The sequence below is a fragment of the Choristoneura fumiferana genome, chromosome Z, assembly GCF_025370935.1.
Source record: "Choristoneura fumiferana chromosome Z, NRCan_CFum_1, whole genome shotgun sequence".
Taxonomy (NCBI): Eukaryota; Metazoa; Arthropoda; class Insecta; order Lepidoptera; family Tortricidae; genus Choristoneura; species Choristoneura fumiferana.
Genome location: NC_133472.1, coordinates 11286993 through 11303012, shown reverse-complemented (window position 1 = coordinate 11303012; position 16020 = coordinate 11286993). Strand labels below are relative to the sequence as shown.

Genomic DNA, 16020 nt, shown 5'->3' with positions numbered 1-16020 from the left:
CAATTATGAAATACTAGGTTTTGCCCGCGGCTTCGCCCGCGTAGGATTCAGTAATCGCAGTTATTTTTTTGGGATAAAAAGTAGCCTATGTCACTCTCGGGTCTATAAACTATCTCTATGCCAAAAAAACGTCAATCCGCCGCTCCGTTTCGACGTGAAAGACGGACAAACATACACACAAACACACACACTTTCGCATTTATAATATTAGTATGGACTAGCCGTTACCGGCGACTCCGTCCGCGCAGAATTCGTTTTTCGTTATCCCGCGGGGATTATGCAATTTTGCGGGATAAAAACTATCCTATATCCTTCCCCGGGAGCTAAACTATCTGTATGCCGAATTTCATCTGAATCGGTTTAGTGATTTAGACGTGATAGAGTAACAAACAAACAAACTTACAAACTTTCGCATTTATAATATTAGTGAGATAATTTGGTAAATTTTTGGTAGGAAATACTTCAAATAAAACTTTATAATGTATCTAATACTGTTGAGCTAAATTATTCGAGGTGAACCACAAAGTACACACCACCACGTTAGGTCGGACACAGATGAACCAACATGCTAATTTTATAATAGCAGGCAACGGGCTCTTGGATTTGTTTCACTGGCTCTAAAACTCTAAATCTTACGGTTAGAGGATAGGCTAGGATATCTACCTGCCATTCAAGTAGGTCAGCCTTTGCTCAGATCAATATTGATTAGGTTATCCTTTGCGCCATAAGCGAAACCAATACAATCCAGGCAGAGTAACCGATTGACTTACCGCATCAGAAACAGGCTGTATCGCTTATTAATCCAGGCACAGGCTAGCCTAACATAGTGAGAAAATATGCAAGGTGTTAATTAAATAACTGAAGATTTTCCCTACTAAGTAGGATTGTGCCTACGTGTACTAAGAGCAGAAAGGAATTGAGAATGTATTCATCAAATTTGCTGTCTAATGAATGTTTCAGTTACTCGAGATCAATAAATAAGTGTTTCAAAATGAAACTTCTAAAACTAAATAAAAAAAGTAGACGTCAGAATTTAAAACTTTATTTATTATGGTTTAAATATCATAGTAATTAGAATTAGCTATGCTAAATTAAGTATGATCCGCGGCGGCTCACACAAGATGTCGGCAGACTCTAAAATAGTTCTATCTCGTCGAACTAGCGAAAGGGGAATTAGTGGATTCTTAAACACGGGAGAACATTTCCGTGTTCCGTTAATGGTTTTGTTTTCATTGGATTGAATTCCGATCAAATGGAACTTTAATCTCATTGAAGTTAACTGGCAACAAGTGCTTAAAAATAGTCCCTCTTCGCTGGTATCATGTGGAACTTGTTTTGTGATCATTTTAATTTAAAAACTGATATGCACTTGTTTCTGATAGGAATTTTCACGCAATATTATACGAATTAATACCGGTTTATTGAACTATAAATCTTATATGAATATTCGTTCTTATTTCGAGATTTAACAACGCTTTGCTTCGGAATTTAACGAGGCAATGATAGCTTCAGAAAAATCTAAGAGTTAAAGCTGAATCAAGAGCTACCTATCGACGTTGATTAATTTCAAACTTACCTAGTTTTTTTTCTAATTTACTTAATTGAATAGATTTCCTGAGTAAAAAATAATAATATTCCACTTAGTCTGTCAGTTAGATTATCAGAAAACATTGGCTACGTATTCTTGTGTCTATCAAACAAAAAATAACAAAGATGATGTGCGTCAAGGTTCGGGAATCGGGACCATGACTTCACTTCTTAGTAAAAAGTGTACGTAGGTGTGACACGACGAAACTTTTTTTTAACCCCCGAAGCAAAAAGAGGGGTGTTATAAGTTTGACTGCTATGTGTTTCTGTGTGTGTGTGTATGTGTGTCTGTCTATGTGTCTGTCAGTGGCACCATGGCTCTTCAACGGGTGGACCGATTTGAATGCTGTTTTTTTTATTTAAATCAGGTTTGCCAGCGATGGTTCTTAGATATGTTTCATCAAAATAAATTAAGCCGTTTTTGAGATATTGAACTTTAAAGTGTCAAAGTCGGAGGTTTTTTTAACTTTTTGGTGGTTACTATTTTATTTATTTCTCATAGGTATTACATACATGCTTCCTATCTAAGTCCACTCGCCAAACTGATATGACTGTTGGCGAGAACGCTTTAACCGGCTACTTATGCTATGTCCATAATGTTTGGTTTAATTGACAAAAAAATATCTGACCGTTGTTTTTGAAACTAAGGACTAAATAATATATTTTTAGAAATCCGTCCAAATGTTTAATTAAAGATTTGGTGTTAAGCTTACCCAACCCGCATCCTCTCTGCCTCATCCACACTTTGCAGTAATGCAATAAACATCACTTGGGGATATTTTTATATAATATTCAGCTCTACTATAATGGCACTGCATTGCAGTGCAACTGGCAACAAATTTTAGTTCCGCGACACGGATACAAACTATCTAGGTACAATTGTACATGCATCCACTGCTGCTGTGTTTAGCTGTCCACTTAACGTTTTACTCACATCTGTCAACAATTTAGTTGTTAGGTAAACTATATAGGTATTTTTACTGAACTAAATAGAATAAGCATTGTATTAATATCATATAAGTATTAGGCTTAAGCCTACTTTATGCTGTATTTAATTCTGCTACTCTGGCATTTTTAAGACTGTGACTGAGTTGTTTGAATATATTTTTCTTTTCAATATTATCGACGCGCGTTTGAACTATTAATCATGTAGAGCATGATGTTGAATGTTAATGTCACTTATCGATAAATAAAAATTCATAATGACGCAAAAGCGATATGGACCACGCTGCAGGCGCGCACCCTCTTATTATTACAATACCAAACTATTCGCATGCGAGAGATAACCACCAGATTAGTATAAGAATAACCTCATTTATATATGTTTTTAATTAATATACTTGTATATTTTTTTGTACAAACATTTTGTAAAGCTAACAAAGTTCAAATACTCAACAGCCAAGAACATAGGTACTTACAACTGACATATTATCCATTAAGTGTCGTTGTTCTGGTGGTGTGTCTATTAATTTGTTAACATAGGTAGTAGAATGAAGATGAATGAATGCAGCTGCAATTGTGGAGCCCTATATGGAAAAAAGCAGGGATTCCGCTTTAAGGTGTGTGTCGATGGGACAGTAATGGGTTATCTTGGCGCAGTTAGCGTCTCCCGGAAGCTGTTTACGCCGGCCGTCGGTGTAAATTATTTTACCGCAGTAGGGACGAGTGATTTAACGAGATAAGCCGCGAACCCTTCTGTGAGTGCATAATGTCATCCCGCTAATGCAAGGGCCCCTCCCTGGCGCAGATGGCACTCGTGCCATCAGTTTTTCATACTGGCTCGTATAGCTCTAGCTATAGTGTTTAACATTCGCTGTATCCTGCCACGCGATCACGGATTCGGAAGGGGCGAAGGCCCTGGCGCTTTCGTCGTCGTCGAGTATTCGGTTCTGTTGAGCGGATGCAATGGTCGCGCGCGCACGCCCGCGCTCCTGCGCCGCGCCGTCCGCTCGCGCCGCCGCCCCGCGCCGCGATCCCGAAGTGCTACACGCCGACTGTGACAAATCGTGTTAAGGATTATTGTTTATGGTGTGCAAAGCTCGCTCTCTAGTACTTATTTATAACTCCCATAAGCAGCCGTGTCCTAATCGGAGCTGTTTAAGTGGACGTATCACGCAACGAGAGATGGTTTCGATGTTTACGTTTTATGCAGTATTTTGAGTCAATCCCGGCTGCAACTCGTTTTATTTGGCCGAGTGTGATTCACTGTAACTGACTCTTAGGTACTTAACATAAACACGCCGTTAAAGTGAAAACCATAAATCGATTATTTCTTGGAAAGCGTTCGTACTTACTTAAACTCAAGTTTTATTTTTTTCTGAGTGTCAAACTTTTTTGAACTTGAAGCTATTCGCTCTTGTCACGCAACATGGAAAAGAGATAGGGTATTAGTTTGGTTGCTTTAGCGGTAATGTGCGAGTATAAGTCTTCTACTGCCAGTAAGACCTGAAGTGCCTCGGGTGCTTAAGATCGAGAGATATTGGTTTTGTAGTATACACTTACCTATAGCTGTAGGAGAGAGGCTCTGCATTAGTCGCAGGCGAAGTCTGAGGTGCTTGTAACAAAGCTTGCATTTTACTTATTGGCCTCGTGAGGACTCGCCGGGACCAGGTATCGTGTCAGACGCCCACACTCCCGCTTCACCGACACCTACGCTCGTATTATATCTATGCTCTTAACATTACAGAATCCGAATATATTATCTACAAGAATAAAGTTACTCCTAAGTAATTTGAACCTTATGAAGTTTCAGATGAATGACAGTTGTCATACCATACTTTTTTACCGCGAAAAAGAGTACTAAAGTTTTCAGCTATTTCTAAGCTTGATTGTACCCAATACACTTAATTTTAAAAAAAGGTAAACAAAAAGTTAGTGTTAACTGTAAAAGTTATAAGTTTTTAAGCGTTATTTATTTTTTAAATATTTAATAATCTGAATTACTTTCGATTATCTAGGAAATTTACATACCAACTTTATGCAAATTTATTATACTTAAAGCAATTGGAGATCGTTTTCTCAAAGTATACCTATACCTAGAACACTAATTAATAGAATTTATTTGACTAATGTAAGTATATGAAAATATTGTTTACTGGTTGAATATACGTAACAGGCCGTAGATAAACTACATGGTAAAAAATATTATTGGGAGACTAAACAAAAATTATTATCAAATCAACGCGTGAAAACAGGGTGCAGTGGCCTCGAGGCGTTGACAGCTCGCTCTTTTCACGCCAGGAACGCCTAAAAGATACGGTGCAAGATAAATTGTGGAATTCACAGCACATCGCCGCGCTCCGACGATCTGTGATAATTATTTATTACCGAAGCCCCGCAATGTACTGCCACTAGCACAATTTATCCGCTTTTCCCGTATGACCAACGTATAATTCGAAACAGTTCCCGAGGCTTTTCAAACTTTACGTGAAAAAAGTGCGTTTTTTTTGCACAAAGCAGATTTTGCAGGTACGGAACTTTAAAATGAAAAATGAAACTGCAATCTCTATACGTAAATATTGGTTCTGCAAGTACACAAAAGAAAAAAAAGATTTGAAATTTTTGTGCCTAAATATTACAGTATGATTGTGTAATATCAAATACGTATACAATCTGTAAAAAATAAGTAACAAACGAAGAATAAGTAAACACTATTTCCAGTCATCAGCATCATCATCATATACTCGCATCAAGCGTAGGACGTTCAATGATGGACATAGTTGAAAGCTGCCTGCATCCACCGTGAACCCGCGGCTGGTCATTCGTCCAGCTCGTTGGTGGACGTGGACGTCCACTTTTTTCAGTACGTGTGTTAAAATATATGGGCCTGTGCCCAGCAGTGGGACGTATATAGGCTGGTATGGTGGTTAAAATATATAAGTTATACATCAAAATATTGACACACAAAAAAAACTTATTATTGTTTGAAATGAAAATTAAATAGATGGGAAACTATATAAGCTTTGAACTTCCCTGTTTCTGTGTACGGTAGAGCGTAATACCGTTAAATTAATCCGACATTTGTTACCACAAAGTTTTAGTAGCCAGCATGTTTCATAAAAGCCACTCTGGGGTCACAGCAAAGCTCTGAAAGCTCATTTAACGTGAACTTTAAGCTTTTAGTTACTTAGGATTTTACCAGTGAAATTGTACACGAAATCTGCAATTTCTCCGTTAAGTAGTTCAGCTAAATTCAGTTAACAAAAACTATTTGGAATATGATTAAATCCAAAATGGGAATGGTCCAGCAGCAATTTTTTTAACATATAAGTAAGTACAAGTAATATTGACAAAGTAAAATTAAGGAAATGGAGGTAAAAAATATGAAAGGCGATGCTGTTACCATATTTAATTAGTAGCAAGACTATTTTATACATTTATAAGTCTACCGCTTGATGGGATTCAATATCCATTAGTATTTATTGCGATTATAAATCTATGGATATAATATATTAGCGCCTGATCAAATTTGCAAAGTGAAACTCTTCAAAAATACGTTCTACTTGTAACAGTTTTTCAATCAGGATCGTGATATTGATTATTGTTTAAAAAAGTTTAACTCTCCAGTTTGCCTTTAGAAAGATGTCCCTGTTTAACTTGGCTAAGCGAAGAGAACGTGCCTCTATAACTTGATTGTGGTGCTATAAACCTCCAGGCTTCAATTTCACTCGTTTGCCTCGTTTTGAAGTTTCGTAGGGTAATTTCATCTCAAATGTTCTTAGTTTTATGCAGTTTAGAAAGCGACCGGCAAGGGGGATGTATTTGTGTAGAATTCCAGCTAAGAATTTTCACTAGATGCGGTGTTCCCTATATGCCAGTATTCTACCAGCGATGCCATAATTTTGGACCGTTTATGTGGTACCTTCCTTAAGTAAAACTTCGTGTTAGCTCTGCGTATTCGTAGCAAGGAAAGCGCATTTTAACTTAAGTAGTTTTTGTGTAGGTATAACGATATGATGATACGAATACTTATAGGTATATAGATACCTATATTTGTGTTAAAAACATATTTTTATTGACATTTCTTACCTGATTTAGAACAGTAATAACCACGGCATATTTTTAACTAGATTATCTGAAGTTATAATAGTTAATAATACAGACAGACATCAGAATGACGGGCTACAAGGTGATTTTATAGAGGCTGTTTAATGTCGAAGATACGGAACCCTAAAAAATATCATAAAGAGTTGATTGGAATTTTGATTTGTACGCTTCAGGTTATATACGTAGGTAGAGTAGAATGATTATAATTCTTATTTGAACTACGCTTATATTATCAGCTTAAACCAGTCCGTAGCCGAGTGGGCGCGAGCTGCTCGTTGCAACACTGGAAACATTCGAACATTATGAAGGAATTATCCCTCTATCGCGAAACATACGTAATTCAAAATGCGCGTTTTCAACAGCCATTCCATAATCCATCCAGCGTATTCCATAATCTCGATGAATTTAGTATGGATTTCCCGGCATTGATGTCCCGACATCAGGTACTCGGTCAATGATCCGATTTGAGTCCTGTTTTTCTATTTATAGCTTAGTTCTCCGTATCCGCAATACTCTGCTGTTAGCATCCTTTTGTTTCCTAGAGGCTTAATCTTGCTTTACCAGCACGCAACGTAGCAATAGCAATAACATGTTTGTTACGTTTGTTACGAAGATATGAGAGATTTAACTCGGCCCTTTGATTAGGTCGTTGACTGTTGTCATTGTCGATCGGCTATCAAGCAACCGCCAACAGAATAATAACAAATCAATTTAGTCGATGATTGAAATGGATCCGATATCAATTTTGTAATGAAGCAGCTGGGTTTGAAATGACGATTATCTGGCGTATTTCTAAATTCTGTAAAGGATTATTTTTGATTGAAGCAAATAACTACGCTATGTTTTGACGTGTATAGGTAAGAATTATCGTAAAATTAAATGTGATTTAAATTTGGTGTGTATTTGTTTGTCGGGCCTGGTTTGTCGAGCGGAGGGTGGCAGGCGGCTCCCCCAAGGATTCTGCGCCCCCGTCTGCGAGGCATAACAATAGTTCACACGGAGTAATCGATAATATCCAAAGCGGCAAAGGTTAGAGGCCATTTTTGACACCATAATTTTTACGCACAATGAAATGTCCTTCATAATATTATTAGTACAGTCGAGTTCACAAACTTGCGAGCAAAAGTTTGATCAAAAATATCTGAACACGACTCTATTGTTAAGCGTGTATATTTTACATCCAATTATTGCTCACGAGTTTATAAACTCGACTGTACCTATTACGCACGCATTGAGTTTTTTCTCGCGTTAGACTATAAAAAACAGAATATAGTTAGGTAAGTACATAATAGTACTTCTGTATTTTTGCGTTTGTCCGAGGGTATCGTAAGGTTAAATTATAGTATGAAATTGCGTTCTGAAAATGTATTTACTTTTTTTGAGTGATATAAAAATAATATATCTAGTTTTTTTAATCTTCCGACTCTCTTAAATATTTACTTCATTGAAATAATGATTTTAATTTTTAATTACAAACATTAAAGGAGTCTTGGCAATTGCCTAGTTAAGTGTAATTTTTATATTCATAATAAACTTCAGTCGTTAGCAAGGTAAGATTCTAAATTAGACGGCATAAGCATTTAGCAACTGTATGTTTCCTTGGTTGGTACAAACTATATCGCTCGTCTGCGAGTGAAAGCTCCGATAACGTCTGCGTAATCGAATTTATTGTTCAAAGAGTGAGGTCGATGAATGATGTGGCCACTAATTGTATTTCTTAATGTACTCGGATTCGCGATTTTATTCATATAAGTTACTAGGTATAGTATTGAAAGAGATATGCGATTGCCCCAAAAAATAATTCTGCAAATGGTAAAGCTTTCTTATTAAAGAAGTATTGACATAAATTATAAATATAAATTTAATTTCATTCCTCTAAATAGTTAGTGCGAGAAAGTAACGGAAAGGGAAGTTAACGGAAATAAAAAAATACGGAGTAATTTCAAAAGCAAGCAAGATAACATACAACTAAGTAGGTACTAACTGTACTTTTACAATTAATCTGTCTGAATACCTCTAAAACGATTCCTTCATCTAGGAAACATTTTGTGTTTAATGATTTCCTAATAGCTTGATTGCAAAGCTACATAAAGTTTCCGTTTATGGCGTACTAAACATAAGTTAGGAGAAACTTCAACAAACGTTACAAGTCCGAATAACCATAACCTTTCCTTATCTTATTGTCTTCATGTTTTAATATATTAGTGTGGACAAATTTTCACGCGTAAATAGGGAAATCCCCTTACACATACATTAAAAACGAAGATTTTTGTTGTTTATGTTCCTACTGACTGAAACGAACAGATATAACTATTTGTATTATTTTATTTTTAATACAAACTTTTTTCCAGATACTAAGTATTTAGGTAGTGTCTGTGTTTGCATTGTCGTCTACACTACACATACTTGTACGTTTACCTACATTACCCACAAAAAATTTCGAGTCAATCCGATCACTAGACGAGGGTAAAATACGACTTGTAACATTTAACCTTAAACAACATAGGTACGAAAAATTGCAAGTTAAAAGCTTATATAAAAAGATAGGTTTTACGAAGACTAAAAAACCTCTGAGAGGTTAGAAGATGTTGTTATAAATCTGACTTAACGTCAACCATCCCACCTGTCAGCGCGGTGCCACCCTCTAATGAAAATGTAGTAAGACACAACACTCTTTGATTATTTTTTTAACGATTCTTAAGTCTCGGCGAATACGGAAATGAACTTACATCAAATAAGTGTTTCATGACTTTGTCCTTATTTTTTATCATCCCAATTGAATGGGAGCTAAAAGAGAGGTGAAATATCGCTAGATGGCGTAGTACCGTGAGGTTTTTTTGAGCACTAAAAGGGCTATCGCGAGTGAATTCGCCACTAGAGGCGCTAGTGTAGCGTGAGGTCTCCGAAATGTCAAATCTCATAGTTTTTGGGTGAGCTACGCGGGTTTCTTTATAATTAGAATAATTTTGTGAATATTTTGCAATATCTGAAATTAATTATGGCAAATATGCGTTCCGGGGCAATGAATGTCTGTGTTTTGAGACAGTTTTGTCTTTCGGAAACCTTTGTCCTCCCTTTTTTCCGAATAAAACGGGGACTATGCAACACTGTGGCATGCTCGATATTTTTATGGTACGGTTTTAAAGTGTATTAAATATGATTTTAATCTAAACTTTGTTTTCACGCCCGTAATAACAGACTTTGAAAGCCATACTTAAAAACCTCACGCAACAGTGCACCATCTAGTGAGACAAAAAACGATAGCCCTCATTGCAAGCAAGACCGTAACGTCATAAAAACCTCACCATACTAACGCCATCTAGCGATATATCGCCTCTCTTAGCCCTCATTAAACAAAGTAAGTGTACTTATTTATTTTGGTTAGAATTACCTTTCATCATCATCATCGGCCTATCTTAGTCCACTGCTGGACATAGGCCTCTCCAGAATTACCTTTGTCACTCTTTATTTAGCTTAATCCTATACCAATTCCGAGAATAATACAGCGAATGGTCCCCGTTCTTTATGAAAAGTAAATACCTAAATCTTAATCATTAAACTTCTTTAAAGATCATTACGTAAGGTTAAGCTAACGGTTAAGCCAATCGGTACGCAGTTCTCTGTTTAAACTTATTTAGATCCTTACTATTTAATATAATCGATCGTATTTAACTGGCAAGCACTGGACATCGTGTTCATTTAAACTACAGACTCATATTTATTTAGGATAACCGTTGTCCCGTGAAGCGAGGAAATAAATGACTATTAGCGGTTGACTATTGAAAAAATACTTACTTACTTTGAACATTCTTTCAGAACACCAAGAAATGTTTTTCATAAAACCTAGTAAAATATGTAAGGAAATTCCGCCGCTTAATGAGGATTAAATTTTATGATAAGACGAAAAAGTGTCTAGTCTCAGACAAGAGCCTACTGCGGTTTGTAATAAAAAAAGTAAACAATATTTTTCTTAAGCTGGTCTCTTTGTTTAAGTATCAAATCGCAATATTAAATACCTATAGGCTTTTGGTAACATAAAAAAAAAAAAAACAAAAAATGGAACCGACTTCAAAAACCTTGAAAATAATTTTCTACTAGTTTGGCGTCGGTGCCTCAGCACGAGCCAGCAGGAATGGAACTATAGTCGTCTACTTCACCTACATACTTATATAGAGCTTCAATCACTCCTGCTGGCTCGTGCTGAGACACCGACTTCAAACTAGTAGAAAATTATTTTCAAGGTTTTTGAAGTCGGCTCCATTTTTGTTAAAAAAAATTTTTTCATACTTTTTAGTAATTTATATATAGCCAAAGTGCATCTCAGAACGATTCCAATAAGCTCAAACACAGCATAGTTATATCATTTTATAACAGAGTGAGAAGAGAAATGATACTTTCTGAATGTAAATACTTGACTTGATGTTAAAAATGCCAAAATCGCTATAGGTGTGCTTTAAAAATTCGAGGGTTGCCCTCGATTTCTCTAAGATCCCATCATTAGATCCTGGCATGGTGTCAATGGGACCACCTCGGAAGTATGCCCTTTAGAACTAAAAAATAATTTTGTAATTCGGCCCACAATCTGCGGAGTTATCGCGTAACAAACATATAAAAATAAAACATACACTCGAATTGAGAACCTCCTCCTTTTTTGAAGTCAGTTAATAAAAGATACCATAGGTACTTAATTGGGTAGGATGTTGCTTGCTAAATAATGGTTTCATGAGATTTGCAATGATGGTAAGCAGATATAAGGCTTACAAGACGAATAATAGGTATTTATTTTGCAACGCTCAGATATTTTGTCATGGCGCGTTATCATTTTTCACCATTATTGCTGCGAGGGTCCAATTCGATACTGGCGGCGCGCTTGGTCCCTCAGGGCACCCCCTCCACAAGCGAATACTGCTAATAGCCAGCTATTGTAGGACCTTAATTAATTTCCTTTTATGTGAATACCATTATTTCGCCAAACATTACCTTATGAAATATCACACTGGCTGGTCATTAAACGTAGTCTCTTGTTCTGCCTATCGTGAACCGTAAAATACCAGTTTTATGTTTACTGGATAAGTACTAAGCTAGATTTTTTTTTATTCGACTGGATGGCAAGTGGGTCTCCTGATTGTAAGAGATCACCACTGCTCATAAACATCTACAACACCAGGGGGGGGGGGATTGCAGATGCGTTGCCAACCTAGAGGCCTAAGATGGAATACCTCAAGTGCCGCCAGTAATTTCACCGGCTGTCTTACTCTCCACCCCGAAACACAACAGTGCAAGCACTGCTTCTTCACGGTAGGATTAGCGAGCAAGTTTGTTGCATAAGGTCCTACCACCTGCAATTTAATTTACTCAATTAATCTGTGTTAAGAGTCCCCTGTAGGTACGCTCGAGTCCCCATACAAAAGTAGTTTCGTTCTAATTTACAAGCAGCACTACGAATCAAAACGCAATTTGCAACTCTAATGGGAGCAGCCATTACGATGTTTATAATTAGTTTTGGTTAAAATAAAACGTAAGGGAAAAAACAATAACAAATTTCCATGTGTCATAAGTACTTACAAAACTTAAAATTAATGTGATTTTATTCTTTACATTGAATTATGAACATCAAAATGGCTGCTCCCACTATAGTAGCAAAGTTTTATTTTGTTTCAGTGTGTTGTTTGCAAATTACTTATAACGAACCTACTTTTGTATGAAAATGCGATCAGCGGCTAGCGTACTGGCGACTCTTAACATTACAAGCTTGAATTACGGGTACAATACACAGAACAAACTCAGTAATACTATTAAAAAAAAAAAAACAAAAAATTGAACCGACTACAAAAACCATGAAAATAATTTTGTACCAGTTTGAAGTCGGGCCTCAGCACGAGCCAGCAGGAGTGGACCTATAGTCGTCTACCTCACCTACTTACTATACGCGTATATTGAGCTTCAATCACTCCTGCTGGCTCTTGCCACAAAACACAGATAGTTCAGAAGGCAATCTCCTGTATGTACTTCACTTTTCATACCTACGCTCGGCGGTCGCTCTAAGGTTGTCAACTATGGCTTATGCACAAAAAACTATCGTAGTAGTGGCACTCGTATCTAGTTGTTTGGTTTATTGGGAAGAACGGAAATATAAAAAAATAGGAAATATATAAAGGGCTACATCAAACCTGCAGTACCTAAAGCCCGTAATAGAAAAAAAACTTATCCTACAAAACAAAACAATAAAACTGCCAACTATTAAGTACAATACAAAAGTTTACAGAACAGAAACAAACAAAATTTTACGTTTGTCAATTGTCACTATCGAAAATCCCTAATAACTTCTAAACGGATTACACTAGTTACACAATTTCCATTGCCCTATCCGTTTTAGACCTAAAACTATCAAATCACACCAAAAACAACACAATATCTACCCAAACAAAAAAACATGTTTTTCAACTTAAGTAAGTTGGCGTTGGCGTGATTAGAAAAATTTAGTTAAGTACTTTGTTTATACTGATTCAAAATAGGAAACAATATATAAATCGATCTTAGATATTATTCTTCGGGGCCCGGGGCGGTGCGCTTACATATCTACCTAACTGTTCTGTGTACGTTAAAACGAACCATCGAAATACAAGCAGATACCTACTTACCTCTCTGAAACCACTGGTAGTTTAAAAAACGTCAATTCACCGTTTAATGTTGAATTTAAACAACCGTCCACTGAACAGTTATAATAACTTTTTTTTTGTTGCGCCATTATTGCACAAAAAAGTTCACAGACGCGTGTCTCAAGCGGATGGCACTCCCGCTCGCACTGGTCCCAACCGTGCCGAGATATCGTGTCAGTGAGCAGTGTCTATGTGTGCGTTGGCTCGAGCGCACTTGTATGGAGATTGACTTCTGAACTATCTGTGGTTTGTTCTCGTGCTGAGGCACCCACTTCAGACTGGCAGAAATTTATTTTCATGGTTTTTTGTAGTCGGTTAAATTTTTTTGTAATACATTTTTTTTCACGCTTTTTAGTGTATAAGATCTAAGATAATAGTTTCGGTTTAAAGATATGTATTACTCTCAAAAGAAATTTACATTGCACTTAATGAGAAATCATGCATGTTAGTAGTGAACGTTATTGATTTATTACAATATATTATACATTACATTACATTAGTTTTGTTAATTCATTTTTACATTAAAACAAATACAATAAGCCAAAAACACAAGAAAAATCATGGAGAAAGAATAAATAAATCTAGTTAGGCCTTTTTGCTGACTACAAATAACGACAAGTACATCGTTATTTGTAGTTTTAATGTCAACTGCTCGTCACGTTTTACGAAAAATTGCTTTTTCCGATGCAGAGACATTCATTATTGAGGAGTCCTGGTGCTTCGACACCCGTTCCATTTCACCATATACATTACGATGAGCTTAAATTGCTTAGCAACTGTGTGAATATCAATTTCCTTAAATCATCAGACCCTGATGATGGTACCTTTTTTTGAAATCGGTTCATAAATGGCGGAGTACTGAGGTAACAAACATAAAAAAATACAACCGAATAGATAACCTCCTCCTTTTTCTGAAATCGGTTAAAAACAACATTCATTAAGTTTGCTCCTGGTTAGCTCATGAGCAATGTCCCGTTAGATTGTTATCAATAGTTCTTTTTTCAAAATTATGAAGAATTATTTCAAAATAATCATATCTAAGCGTAACCGATTTTTTGACCCCACACTCGAAATGATATTCCGAAAGCCGCAAACGAGGTGCCTTTGAACGTCAATTGCGGCCGTTAGGGATCTCAACTTTCATTCCGAAAATAACAGATGTAAATACCTCAGAAACTTGAACTTGATCTCTCAGTGATCTCATGCTTTCTTCATTTAGTTGTCGTATTATCTGAGCAAAGGTGATGGTCACGTGACCACACGAAATAGTCGATACCTATTTACAATAGTTTGATTTTGTGACATCTCACGCTCATAAAGATGTCACTACATGCTCGCTGCGAACACTGTCAGTTGTACTCATACAAAAAATGCATCAAAATAGCATCACCTGCACCTTTTGATGCAATATCTTTTTTTGGCTTGAAGAACAAGCTATTCCGTAGTTATGGAAGCAACAATCCATTAGTCGGCCTAACTTCAGAAGACTTTATATTTTGTAATGTAATTTCGTCAGGCAAGTTATTTAATATACCAGATACAAGCGTATAGTTACACATACTATAAAAAAAACTTATAAATATAGGTATGACTGAGGAGGCTGATATAACAATTTCTTAATAATACATATATTTAGCCCTTGTATGACGTACACGTACAGTAGACTCGTTAATTACGGAAAACAAAATACCTGAAATTGTTCTCGACTAGACCCAAAGACAGCAGCAGCAGTACTCACATACGCGCTTTATGTCCTTTTTACTCCTGTTGTTTTGTTTTGTTTACCTTTTCTCCGAAGTTACGTGAGGCCAGAGACCACAATTGTGCCATTTTGCGGTTTATTTTCAGAGCGCTTATAACATAATCTAGGACTATTCTTAACATAATCTCATTGATGTCTCATTGGTACAAGAACGTTGACATAACTAATTTCTAATAAATAAGGGTATTCAAAAGGGATTCTCTACCTTATTAACTAACAAAGTAGAAAATCTCTAATTAACTGGTAGTCTAACTAGGTTACATGTACAGTTCGCAATTTACCTTGCTTTACTGAATGTTACAGTAATTTGCCACTTTGCATAGAGTAAAGCTTCCAGATGCAACTAACGATAACATTCATAATTCCCAGTGTGCAACGTGAAGCGCTCGACGTTTGTAAATCTTATGAATTTAAATCCCGTGAGGCACGATGCATCACCCACAAATCTAGATTTATCCCTCGCGAGAGGCATTTGACATCTCACGAGCGTTCCCAGATCCTTTTATGTGAATTGTCCATTGTCAATATGGTTAATGCCTGTTCGTACAGGAGCGAGCGCGCTTATACACCGCGGGGCTTAGGTGATGCGCTCATGAATTATTTACCAGCATTTACACCTTCATATATCTTAATTTCGCTCTCCAAAATGTTATTCACACTCTCGTTTTTGTCACGATGCTGTCTGTTATTTTTGCTTTCATGCAAACGCAACACATGCATGTGTTGTCACATTTGGTTTCCTCCATTTGTTGCTTTTATTCTATGCTAACTTTTGCCTGCGACTCCGTCGGTGAATAAATAATTTATCACACGCCCGCGGGAACTATGCAATTTTCGGCAATTAAGACTACCCTAACTCCTTCACGAGGTCTGTAACTAACTGTGTCAATCTTTTACGCATCAATAGAATACTTATAAATAAAAATTCACTTTGTAACGTCATTTTTTTATATTTTTGCGAAATCC

The 16020-nt window shown here is 36.5% G+C and overlaps 1 protein-coding gene across 11 annotated transcripts in view; it reads left to right on the top strand.

The window, feature by feature from the left end:
• sick (sickie) overlaps nt 1-16020 on the top strand; it is a 266050-nt gene that overhangs the window by 164307 nt on the left and 85723 nt on the right. The window contains exon 1 of one of the 11 annotated variants that reach the window (XM_074086223.1): nt 3513-3615. The exons of the other annotated variants lie outside the window; for them this stretch is intronic. The gene's annotated coding sequence lies outside the window, so the exon portion shown is untranslated. Of the gene's footprint in view, nt 1-3512; nt 3616-16020 lie in introns of those variants that run through there. 11 annotated transcript variants of the gene reach the window in all.